General features: G+C 41.6%; 1 protein-coding gene across 8 annotated transcripts in view; it reads right to left on the reverse strand.

Moving 5' to 3' along the window:
* The window catches only part of LOC129495548 (glycosyltransferase-like domain-containing protein 1), a 388,336-nt gene extending 377,629 nt beyond the window's left edge, over window positions 1-10,707 (reverse strand). For 3 of the 8 annotated variants that reach the window (XM_055303175.1, XM_055303170.1, XM_055303171.1), the window contains exon 1: window positions 9,517-9,575. The gene's annotated coding sequence lies outside the window, so the exon portion shown is untranslated. Of the gene's footprint in view, window positions 1-9,516; window positions 9,626-10,070 lie in introns of those variants that run through there. The other 5 variants (XM_055303178.1, XM_055303173.1, XM_055303172.1 and 2 more) reach the window with 4 other exon arrangements.
* Window positions 10,708-13,408: the final 2,701 nt, after the last annotated feature.

Consider the following 13,408-nt stretch of genomic DNA (forward strand, 5'->3'; position numbering starts at 1 on the left):
CCATCTGTAATCCATATTATATTGTTGCAAACAATTAATTCACAAACATATTCGTAAGTTGTAGACTGTACTAAAAAACAGCCATGAAATGTCAGGAAGACTTTATAGCAGGACAGATTAGCCTCATGTAAAGACTTCAGAGAAAATGTTCATTTTCAGCAAAGTGAATTTCACTACAACCCTGACATAGACAGCCATGGTGAACAACTCTGAAAACTGCATCAATAGCTCTAACACAAACAAATGAGTAGTATCAGAAACGAATAGGCTGACTGAAATGACCATTAACTGTATCTCAATTCTGAGTAGCAACCATATAGGTAGCATGAATCTTAAAAATGAAAATCTTCAACAACACATACAGGAACCCTATGTCCACCTGGGGAATGACATAGAAATGCAGCAAACATACCCTTACCACCAAGAAAAGAAAGCAGAGGCATGTAGACTATATTCCAAAGGAATACTCAAAAGATTAAAATTTTAGAACTTTATTCATTTGATGAATCTAGCCTCCTTCCCTTAAGGGAATAGTTCACACTTTTTAGTATCAGGACTCTGTTGTGTTCCCAAAAATTGAGAACTCTCAGGGTGCCTGGGTGGCTCAGCATTTGAGAACCTGCTTTGGCTCAAATCATGATCCTGCATCCAGCCCCCCCACATGGAGCCTGCTTCTCCCTCTGGCCCTGTCTCTGCCTCTCTCTGTCTCTCTCATGAATAAGTAAATAAAATCTTTAAAAAAAAAAAAAAGAACTCTAGAGTTTTTGTGAGTTATAATTATCAATATTTTCCATATTAAAAATTAAATGAGTTTATACATTGTTTTAAAATTTTAATGGCATGTTTAATATGACAAATAACATATTTTATGAAAAAGTACTTTCCTAAAAAAAAAGGTAAGTTTCTTTCATGTCTAATTTAATAGAAGACAGATGAATTCTTATACCTGCTTCTATATTCAATCTGTTGTGATACATTTTGACTGTAATAGAAAAAAAGAAGTATATGTTAATATTAATTGCCTTTTCAGATAGTTGTGAACATTCTCCTTTGATACTACACCAAAACTTGACAAGTAGAGGAGTTTAACAGTTATCTATCATATGCAACCTATTATCACATAAACTCTTTGTATTGTTACTTGTTTTTCATAAGGGTACCCACAATTTTGTAACATTGGTCACTTTGAAAATATCGGTTTCTTACATTACGTTTATATTCCAAATCTTGACATAATTAATTAATTAATTAATACCATAGCAAAAACTCACATTTATTAATATCACCACCTATCTCATCGGAAAAATCTTTTAAGTACTGGGAAGCTGTCAAGGGCACAGCAGGTAATACAAATTTTCCAAAATTTTAATTTTCACTTGAAAGCTCAAATTTTATCATTGGCAACAAATATTATCAGTTGTTTTCCCCAAAGTGACAGGCTCACTTTGTTCATTTTCAAGAAAATGACTGCCAAATATCTAAGTCTAAATGATCATAGTTTGGTGATCATTATTATATGTAAAAATGATGTTCCATGCAAAATATGACTAATCAGCTTACAACTCAAAAAATCACAGAAGGATTTTCCTTGTGTCAACCAATGTACTCCGGACATACAGCAGAAATGTTTTTTGGATATTTACCCCATCACAAAGAATAGTCAAAGTGTACTCAAGGATCAAGATTTAATAAAATCATTTTTACTGCTTCATCAAGGACATTCTTCAGTGAAACTGGCTTTTCTGTTTTTTTTTTTTTTTTTTTTTTTTTTTTTTTTTACTGGAGGAGCATGGTAGTAAAGAATAAAATGAGTATTAGTATAGTCTCATGCCAGTGCCATTTAATACAAACTAAGATGCCAACAGTTTTATCCACCACTGCTTTAGTATCAGCAAGGCAAAAATCAAAGCAGTGGAAACAGCAAAAAGTCATTACTGCTATGAAAATAATTTTAACCTCACAATCCCCTTCAAGGCTCTTGTGATTCACAAGGGTCTGCACATCACAATTGAGAACTATGGTCTTAAGGAAACACTGAAAGCTATAAATGATAAGCTGCCATCCCTAGATCCATAATAAATATCCCCCAACATATTATATGTAAAAAGAAGAATTATATTAAATATCTATACAAATTTTTTTCATTTTAACTCAAAATTGGCGCAATGCATTCTGAAACTGCATTAATAATGTAATACCAATTAACAAATAATGAGCACTTGCATGTATTAACTCATTAAATCCTCAAAATAACTTTACTAGTTCTCTGATAATATTCATGCTACCAAGGAGGACATCTGAGGGACAGAAGGGGAAAGTCACTTGTCTGAGGTCACAATAACAACCATCAGCATTTATGGATTCAGGTATTACTATCCTGCATACCTCATCTCTTAAGTGTTTACAACAACCTACTATCCTTTCTCACTCTTTATTATTCTTGACACTTTACCCATTTCACAGAAGAAAACTGAGTCAAGAAGGTAAAATTCCCTGCCCAACGTTATCCCAGTGCTCGATCAACCAAGTCTGTCTTAATCCAACAAGTATGCTACATATTCTCTCTATGGCACATATCAGTATACTCTGAATACATAAATAGATCGATGGTTACAAGTCTTCCATAGCTTTAAACTCAACTAAATAAATAAATAAATAAAGTAAAATAAAAAATAAACTCAACTGAGCAAGACCTCTGTTTGTAAAAATGTTTACTAATTTGATTATTTCTGTCTTCAAATAGGACAAAATCTACTTTCTTTTAAAATAGTCCATGATCTAGGTAGATAGTTCACTGATTTATTAAACACTTATCTGCATACAACAACAAATCAATCCAGCTAAGATTACTCTAAGAAAACTGAAACCCAGAAAAGTAACTAACTTCCCCCAAAGGCATGCAGTTCATAAATGGTACAGGGTCAAAATCAGTTTGGACCGACCCTGAAGCCTAAACTCTTCAATCACACTGCCTGCATGTATTTAAAAAGGTCTCAGGCAATGACCTAGGAATTGCTCACAAGGTCTGGTTACAGAGCTTGCTGATATCATATCCAATTTACCCAAGGCAATCAAGATATGAATCATCTTGTATTTCAAAGACCAAGAGACAAAAAGAAAGCTGATATATGCTGAAAATAAAGAGCCATGTTCTCAGGTGCTTTACGTAAAACATCGACAGGTAATGCTGAAAAAAAGAAGTCAAATCCACTTTAAGTAGGTATCAGCACACATCTCTGTAGCTGAGATAACCCTAACTCTGTTTAAAAACAAAACAAAAAATGCCTGGAGGAAAACATCATTACAGCTACACAGACTATCTACTCTTTACACAACAGCTTTCAGATGCCAGGAGCCAAGGAACGCTGCAAATGTAGTAAATGACAGAAGAAATAAGTTTCCTAAAGCTTTCCTAAACTCTTATCAATCAGCAAAATTTTCATTTCAAGTAAGAATTCATAAAAGCCAAGGGTTATGCCCCAGTGCTTATTGCTATTTTAAGGTCCTACATCATAAGATACTGCTTAATATCAAACCCTAAGGGGGACTGGGAAGGAACCCAGCTCAATTCATCTTAAACTTGATGTAACTCAAATTTTAGGAAGTATAAACATCTTGTGATTGGACAGAGGAGTGTGGCTTCCATTTCCAACAAATTATATTCTCGGGGCACCTGGGTGGCTTAGTGATTGAGCGTCTGCCTTTGGCTCAGGTCATGATCCCCGGGTCCAGGGATTGAGTCCCGCATCGGGCTCCCTGCATGGACCCTGCTTCTCCTTCTGCCTGTGTCTCTGACTCTCTCTGTGTCTCTCATGAATAAATAAATAAATAAACAAAATCTTTACAAAAAAAAAATTAAAAAATTACATTCTCAAGGAATCCACATACACATCTGACATTTGACAGGAAGGTGACAAAATGGAAGGCTGTGGTATACCACCTAAAAGGGCAGAGCAGCACGGGCGAGAGATGAGCACTTATACTTGTCACAAAATACCACATTCTGGATTCCCTTTGTGGCAAAGGATAAAAAAATTAAAAAATAAAAAAAATAAACTACGAAGCATATTTTACCTCTGCCCATCACAAAAAAAAGAAACACAATCTAGTAATGTAAAAGTAGCTGAGAGATATATAGGAAAAAAAAAATCAAGATTGAGGTCATGTCTCTTGACATGCATCATTTACACTTAGGATTCCCCCATTTATCTGAATTAATTTCATGTACCTCATTTCATTCAGATAATTGAAGTTTTCCTTTTAGAGTTGTAAAATGTTACCTCAACATAATTAGTAAACTGTCCACTTAAAAATACCACCACAAAAAAATGTCATTCCCTCCTCTCTACACAGACATATACTCCACTATCATTAAAAGTATGAGATTCAGGCCTACACAGGAAATGTAGTTCATAAGTCCTCTTCAAAAAATTAGCACAAGAAATTCTACGAGAAAAGTTATGGTCATTACCTTTTTAATACACAGTGTTAAAAGTATGGTTAATTTGGGTATTCAATACATGACTGACTACTGTTCTGAAACCAAATTAAAGGTTTAGACTACTAAAGAGTTTGATGACTTGCCTCAAAACAATAACTAGAATTGTATGGACAACAAAATCAAAAGGTACGTCTTTTTTATGAGCAGGCACTTAAGGGCCTTTTAATGAGAATTTACTCTTTAGTAATATAATTACTAATGAATAAAAAGAGGGCCATTAAACTCACTTCTTTATAGTGCCATAAAACTTCAATATGTAAGAAATAGTATATATACATGTTAATCAAACTCAAGAAAAATTGAAATGTGCAATACCTAAAAATACATGGTGAAAATTATATACCTTTTCTTCTTAAATAAATGCCCTGCCAAATGACTGATGAAGCTATTTTTTACATGGATTTGCTTATAACTTAAAATATACAGACTGTATGTAGTACTAATGATGGTGATGAAATGTCTAAATTTTTATGTGAATTCAAAATTTCCCATATTGATAACAGACTTACTGTTAGGATGAATTTTATATTGGTTAATATTTATTTACCACCTGCTATGTGCCAGGCACTGTACTGAGTGCCGAGGACACCACCAGGAACAGCACAGATTCGGTCTCAACACTCAGGGTACACATAGTCTAGAAGGAAAGACAAATAATGAACATATGTGCTATGGGAAAGTACAACAGCTACTTGGTCAAATGAAAGCTCAAAACTGAGAGAAGACATAGGTAGAAAAGGCAAACACTTAAAAAAAAAAAAATAGCTGCCACTGAAAATGGTGGATAAAAATCACCCAATACATGACTCAGCTAAGAAGGCAAGGAATACTACAGCTATGGACTCTGGAAAGGGATCTAAGTAATGACCAGGGTGTTGTAGAGCCTGATGCGAATGAAGAGCTGACCCTCACAATGGGCTCCAATCATAAGAGCCAAAGAGCTCAACTTTCGGGTAGCCTATTCTCAGTACCTAAGGGGTCAATCTGGTTAAGTGCAGGTCCTGGAGGCAGTATCACAGTATCTTGCAAGCTTGCCCCAGTTGAAACAGAGTCCCAACCAACCACCTGTGACAAAAACAGGTCCCAACTCCCTGAGGGGAAGAGGGGATGGCAGGGAGAGTCAGATGACCAAGGGTTCTTAAGCATGCTTAAGATAAGGTTTCAGGTCCACAAGGGATCTGGAATACAAAAAGAAAACAGCACAAGAAAATATATCAACTTATGGACTATTTAACACTAAAAGAAAGGCTATGGAACTGCTTGTTACTTTTATAAATACTCAAAAAAAAAACAAAATAAATGTCTAAATGACTTAAGTATGACCTTAATGTGTGAGGGGAAAGGATTAGATATTCTTACTAATTCATACTGAATTTACATCCTAATTCCATTCAAACCTGTATCGAAATATTCTAGATGCCTCACACACCTCACTTAAAAATGTTTATCCTATGTATTTCAAAACTCTGGATGAGTAAAGTGTCTTCAAAAATGAGAATCTCCTAGTCAAACTGCATATATATGCCAATGATACAGTGAGATACCATACTTCTGTGAGCAAGTTAATTCCTGATCCCACCTCCGGAAGTAGATGGGGGGTGTTAATGTATTTTCAGTCTTAAAAATCAATTCAAAAACTGGGTCAAGAGGATAGGACTGGCAGTAGGTAGGACATATAGGCTGGGACTGGCTAAAGAACCAGAAATGATACATGTGAAATGATGTGCTTCCTATAAATACCACCCTACTGTACCGTTCAATTGTTTTCAGTAATAGGTAAGATTCACAGAAAAAAAAATGCATGTCATCCAAAGGTATTGTCCCTGTGAAGGCTATTATTTATATGATCCTACATATTCAAAAAGGAATCACTCTAAGGAATCGGCCCTACATTTGCTCAAACATTCTCTTCCAAAGCTACTCAAAGGGTGCAGTGGTGGTACTTTCCAAAAAGAAATGCTTAAAAATTTTCCTCAGTTAATTCTCTTAAAATAAACAAAAAAGAGGAGATAAGCCTAAGAGAAAAATATACAGAGGGTTTTGGGTTGTTTTGTTTTACCCTATCACCAGAATGCCCTATCAAATACAGCATAAAACTGTCTAAAATATCATTTCAAGACAGCTTGCCAAGGTAGTCTGGACCCAAAAGTCATGATCCTTACAAAGGTCTATATGCTGAAAAATGTAGCTTTATAAAAGTGAAACCAAAACTTAAAAATGTGGCCTACAGTAACAATTAAAGGGTCACTCAATTGATGGTTGTCAAACTTTACTCCAGTGGAAAGTTTCACTGGAAAATTCGTATTACTTTAGCTCTAATGAGATGTTCTATCAAAAAATTTAAATAACGGTCCTTTACCCAATTTTACAAGAGAGTAATACACGTTAAAGAATAAAATTCTCCAAGTTCAGTTCGTTCCCCCAATTTTTCTAAAATATTTGTTACCTGCTACCTCTTTCAATATTGGAATTAGGCCTAATGGAGTATCTGATTCAACACACAAAAGAAATGAATTTATTTCACATTTATACAATCATGGTTCGTGACCTCCAGGCACGCGGCTACCTTAGGTTTGATCAAGCCCAACAGGACCACAAGTATTTAGGGAGCATCTGCTACACCTGACACGAGGCATACACAGAGTAAGACATGGTTTTTCATGAAGCCCCCACTAGGCAAAGTGCACAGAAGCCAAGAAGTATTTATTAATGCTGAAATATGGTGGCATGTGAGATGCAAAGAATTCACCCCACCCCAGCAAGAACTTCAGGACTTCTGCATTTGAGACTGAGAAAAGTGAAGCTGGCTGGGGATACTGGAATTCAGTTACTGCAAGTGTACGGCACCTTTCCTCCTCCCTAAAGTCGAGGTTATAAACACCACAGTCTTATATGTAAAGACTTTTGAAATGCCAATCTCCTGGAACTGAAACAGACTATCTGAACCAAGAATATGAAGTACAAAATACTCTTAAAGTGCAAACAATCACTGCTTTCAAACAAACTGAAAAGTACTGTTTTCAGCTGATAGAATGTAACATGTCCTAACTATAAATAATCTGTATCATTTGTATCTAATCTGTCCAAGTCACAAACTAAGGCACATACTCAAAACAGGAAAAAGAAAAAGGGAAATTTAGTCACTGCTAGGCTTTTTTAAAAAGTAACATAATCAAAACAAATTTGGGTACAAGAATATTCGTTGGGGAGGTCTGAATTACAGGCTTAAGCATTCAGTTTCTCAAGTCAACTAGTTCTATTCAACTTCTGTTAAATATCTTCAAGGAACTTTCTTTGGTTTAGTTTTCTCCCTGTAAAATAAGGGGGTCGGATTAAACTGTAAGAGTCCCCTACCAAAAAAAAAAAAAAAAAAAAAGACATTTCTGTGATTGTGTGGTATGTAAGACTGAAAAGCCAACAGGCAAAACAGGAGTAAAGAAGCCATGTTAACGACCCAAGTTAATAGTGCTAAAAATTCAGTTTCCTATTTTAGATCTCTGCATTGTGGTTCAGCTTTTTACCTGTTCAGCTTTACGAGTTCGTCAAAGAAAAGCTGCAAGACTCAAAAAGGTCCTCCTCCTCCTCCAACCCTCAACGCTAGAGCTGCCTCATTCAATACCAGCCTCTAAGGAAAAATGTGTAAGAAAGTGAGAGCTGAGAGGAATCGGCTCTCGGACCTGGAATGGATGCACGGGTCGAAATGCAGCAACGCCGCACAGCACCGTACGTTGGCGGCTTTCCTGCACGAAACTACTGCCAAGCTGCAGCCTGAGGTCAAACAGGTGGAGAGGATGCGGGGGGATGGCTCTGCTGCATCCTTCGGGTCTTTGCAGCAGCTCCTTCTTTACCTGACCGCTGCGCTGCTGGGCTTTAACATCGACTCCGGGGGGGGGGGGGGCGGGCGGGGGGGGGAGGGAGGCACCAAGCCACCAAGGTGAGGGCCGCGGCAGCGCTCGGGGGCTGCAAGAGCTGCAACCCGCCCCTGCCGGAAAGTCACCGTCAACCCGCTTTCCATGCCAAACCGGGCTACAGGTGCAGGAAAAAAAAAAAAAAAAAAAAGTGTGAAGCCTCCTCCTTGAACCTCCCATCACGCTGCCTGCGGGCGCTACCTTACGAATTATCTCAGAGATCATCTGATGCAGTACAGTTCTCAGAAGGAGACTCTAAAAGTTGCATTTGCGAGAGAGAGAGAGAGAGAGAGAGAGAGAAAAGGAAAAAAACATTGAAAAAGAAAAGCCTCCCTCGGGCCTACAGGTTAAAAGTGCGGAGAAGTGCGACTTCGCTGCAGGGGGCAAGGCTGCACCGAGAGGACCTAAGGGGACCTCCCGCCGGCGCAGCCCGGGGCCCGACCCGGGGCAGGACCCGCCCGATCCTCGCTGGGGGGGCGGGAGCGAGGGCAGCCTGGGTCCCAGGCCTCGGAGGGGCGGAGGGCGCAGGCGCGGGGGGGCCGAGGGGGGAGGGCGCAGGCGCGGGGGGCGGGGGAGCGAGGGCGCAGGCGCGGGGGGGTCGAGGGCGCAGGCGCGGGGGGGAGCGAAAGCGCAGGCGCGGGGGGGGGGGCACCCGGCCGGGCCTGCCCGCGCCGCCCCCGGGAAGCCGGCCTCCCTCCTCCCCGCCGAGCCCGGGCCGCACCAGGAGGCGGCGGCGCGCCGGGCCGCTGCAGGCGGGCAGAACTCAAAAAAAAAAAAAAATTAATTAAAAAAATAAATAAATAAAAGAATCAAATCCGAAAACGGGCGGCGTGCGGGCCCGCGAGGCGGCGGCCGGGGCACCCCGCTCGGGGCACGAGGCGGCGGCGGCGCGGGGAGCGCAGCGCGTGCGCCCGAGAGACGCGCCGCCCGCGCGCCCGGCCCCGCCCCCCGCCCCCTGCTCCCGCCGCCGCCGCCGCCGCCGCCGCCGCCCCCTGGGAACTCCGCGCCGCGCGGCCCCGCGAGGCGGGCGTCGGGAAGGGAAGGGGAGGGGCCGCGCTCCCCGCCTCCCCGCCGGCCTGCGCGGCTCCCAGCCCGGAGCCTACTCACCTCCTCCTCCTCCTCCACCTCCTCCTCCTCCTCGGCTCTCCCTCCTGGCCACCGGCGCGGCCCAGCCGGCGACGCGCTGACGCCGCGCCCCTCCCCCGCGGCCGCCGCCGCCGCCGCCCCTCCCGGCCTGCGGCCGCTGCGGCCTCCGGGCGCGTCAGGCGCAGGCCCCGCCCACGCCCCGCCCACGCCCCGCCCACGCGCCGAGGCCACGCCCCCTGCTCGCGCCGCCCGCGAGGGCGCGGGGTCTCTAACCCGCGGCCCCGCAGCCCGGGCCACCTGCCGCTGCCCCCGCCTCGCTCCCGCGGCCCGTCCCCGCGCGCCCTTCCCCCCGCTCAGCAGCTGCCCTCCGAGCCTCCCGAGCCTGTGCGTCCTCGGCCCTAACCCTCCGGGCTTGTGGTCTCGCGCTGGGCGCCTTGCCGTCTCCTCCGCGCGGTCCCCGCTGCTCCCCAGAGCGGCCTGGGCCTCGGCCTGCAGGCGTCCTGCCGCTTCCCCGCCCCGGCCCCCGCGGCCCCGAGGCCTGCCGCAGCCGCCCGGCCCCCCGCGGCCACCTGTACCTGGTCTGCAGCTCGCACCTCTGCTGCCACGTCGGCTTCGCCCACGCGTCCTCCTTTCGCTGCGGGAGGCTCAGGCTCTCCTTCACCTACACGGCGTCTGTCCTTTCGGCTCGGACTCCTCCACACACTTAAGATGCATGTTGGGTATTGAGGAATTGCTCGTCCACACTTACGTGAAATCGCATTGAGGAACTAAAAAGCACAAAGAGAGAGCGGTGGTGACCACCTTCGAGTCGCACGGTGGCCTCTACTTTTCTCCTTATGACAGTGTATTAATTAACACTCTAAACTTTAAAGGAATGCCGTTTTCTGTTTGGGCTTACAATTCACAAGTTCTGGATGTTTTTTTTCCCTGCAACCTAACCTCACTCCCTGGATGAAATACTTGGTTAGATTGATAGAATCCATAGTAGAAAAAGCACCAGGACCTTTTAGGTCTCTTGTTTTCTTATCTGTAAAATGAGGAATTTGTCCCTTCCGCATTTAAATCTCTGTGATTTCGAACTGAAAGATTTTCCATTTGGAAGGAGCTTGTGGGTTAAAGGAGTCAGGAGAAGGCAGATAATGCACATGTAACTGGAAGTCTGGTAACTTCGTTTTAAAACTGCAACTTGGGAGAGTTAGGGTGTGATGTGGAAGTGAGTTCAGAAATGAAGGAAACTGATTAGGTCTTCGGAGTTGTATCCACAAGTTGTTTTAAATTGTGTGAATAAACATTATTATCCTTAAATTGAAGAGTCAAAACGATCTCCCATTCTAAACAAAATCCAGGCTCTACGTGGACCTTCAAAGTTTAAAACCATTGTTGAATTGAACAACTGCATTACGTGCATCTGAAAGCCTAATAAACCATCTGTCCATCTTCCTTAGTACAAATTGGGGAAAAAAAAGAAAAGTGTAAATGCCAAAAGCTAGAAGCTGGATTGGTAACTACATAGGAAACAGACAAATCCTATCACACAGAACAAGGGTATGAAAAACTCTAAAGACTGTGGCCTCCATTTCACTGCTTTAGAAATAGAATCACGTAATTTTATAATTAAATTATCTAGTCCTTGATATCATCTGGAGTCTAATCTTTTCCTTTTCCAGATGAAGAACTGAAGCCCAAAGAGGGTAAATTCCTTGCCCGATATTACCTAGATTAATTGGAAATAAAGCCAATATTCAGGCTCAGATTTCCTGTATCACAGACCTGCCAGCCTCTGGCTTACAGTTTCCCATTATGTAAAGTTACTCGACATCAGAAGTCTTTGCCTTTGCAGTTTTGTGTACATGGTCTGAGGGTTACATGAAACTGAACTCGGCATTAACTAGGGAGGTATTGCTCTCAGAGTCCATTTTTGTGCCACTGGTTTCAAGGATTCCTATTTCACAAGCTCCATCCCACCTGGTCAGTGTTCATCTTTATAATCCAGGCAATTCTGGCCAGGCCTGTGAGGCCATGCCCCAATCAAACACATTCATCCTAGGAGGTGCCAGCAGCTGTGCATGAGTGTAAATATAAAACAGTCCCCACTGTCAGGAAAATTATGATATTACTGGGGAGGTAAAATATGAAACAAATAGATAAACAATTCACCGTTAACAGGCAAGTATTCAATCACAAAGTCCAAATCTTAAAATTATTGATATAAATTAAGGGAAGATTTCTTAAAAGGACAAAAAAAAAAAGAAAAAAGAAAAGAAATGTAGAATTTGGATTGGTGTAAAGGAAATTGCTTGAACAAAGGTCCAGGGAAGAAAACAAGCAAGCTAAGAGTGGGGAAGAGTTAGGAGATCAGATGAACTAGAACGGGAAGTTCATTTAAGAAACAATAGAAAATCAAGCCAAAATGGTAAGGTGGAACCAATCATGGAGGACCTGAATTTAAGCCTAAGAAATTTAATTGAGCTAATACAAGATCATTCTGGGTGGATTTGGCAGGGGAGAGGGGTGAAGACAAGAGACAACAACTTCTGAAGTTGCAAGTGGGATTTGAAAAGAAATATTAGTCATATATATGCCTAAGGAGAAGACTTGAGTTCAGGGAGTATATACGGGGACCAAAGAAGAGTAAGCAGTCCGAGAGGACTTTAGGACTATGGCAAGAGTCAGTAACGGTATGCATAGGCCTGAGCACCTTGGATTTGGAAAATGATCAGTGCTCAAGGGGTGTTCAAAGGCTCAGGAGATCTGAGCCTGAATACTAGCTTTATTTCCAATTTAGGTAATATTGAGCAAGGAATTTACCCTCTTTGGGCTTCAGTTCTTCATCTGGAAAATGAAAAAATTAGACTCTAGATGATATTAAGGACTAGATAATTCAATTACAAAATTCCATGATTCTATTTCTAAAGGATTTGGAAAATGGTCAGCCTCTCCATTGCTAGAGAAGGAAGAAATTTTCCCAAGGTATGCTTTCCTATTCATCACAACTTCATTCCAGAAAACTTTAGTTGCCACTCAAGTTGAATTAAAAGGTAAGAAAGAAAGCTCTCACCCTGTCATGGGCTTTATGCTGGTGTTTTATGGTCGACTTATTTTTATTTCCGTTTCAGCCCTACTGATGTAAAAGTGCTCAGTGGTGTAGTATATAATGTTACAGTCGGAAATAAATCAATAAATGTTTGCTAAATATATACCAAAAGCTGCTCAGCACTCTGGTAGGCCTAGAGGACTGGAAAAGTATTAAAAAAAAAAAAAGAGGCTTCTCCCTTTCATAAGCTCATAATCTCGTTGGAGAAAAAAAGTCAACACTCCTGACACAATAGAAAATAAATTCCATGGATAGTGAGAACAACCTGTGGGGACTGTACCATGTACTTATTATAGAAATGGTAGGGAATAGAGTTGGATGGATTAGAAATGATATAATCCACAGTGTTCATAATTCAACAAATTTTCATTAATCTCTAAATTCTATGTTCTGGAACTAAAGCCATAAAATAAAAAGCTCCTACTCTCAGGGAGTATACATTCTATATGGGAGAGACAGAGAGGAACAAATAAATACATGACAACCAAATAGTAATAATTGTTCTAAAGAAAATTAAATGTAAAGGTATCAAAATGAGTAGAAGAAAATAGGGTACCTGGATGGCTCAGTCGGTTGAGCGTCTGACTCTTAATTTTGGCTGAGGTGATGATCTCAGGGTCATGAGGTCAAGCCCTCCATCAGGCTCCATACTCAGCAGAGAGTCTGCTTGAGATTCTTTCTCTCTCTCTCTCTCTCTCTCTCTCTCTCTCTCTCTCTCTCTCATCAAAAAATAAATAAATCTTTTTTTAAAAAGAGTATGAGAGTAGGTTAGACCTTTCTGAGGAAAATTTAAACAACAACTTGAATGAAAGAAAAAAC

This window comes from Nyctereutes procyonoides, unplaced genomic scaffold (genome assembly GCF_905146905.1).
Source record: "Nyctereutes procyonoides isolate TBG_1078 unplaced genomic scaffold, NYPRO_anot_genome, whole genome shotgun sequence".
NCBI classification, from domain to species: domain Eukaryota; kingdom Metazoa; phylum Chordata; class Mammalia; order Carnivora; family Canidae; genus Nyctereutes; species Nyctereutes procyonoides.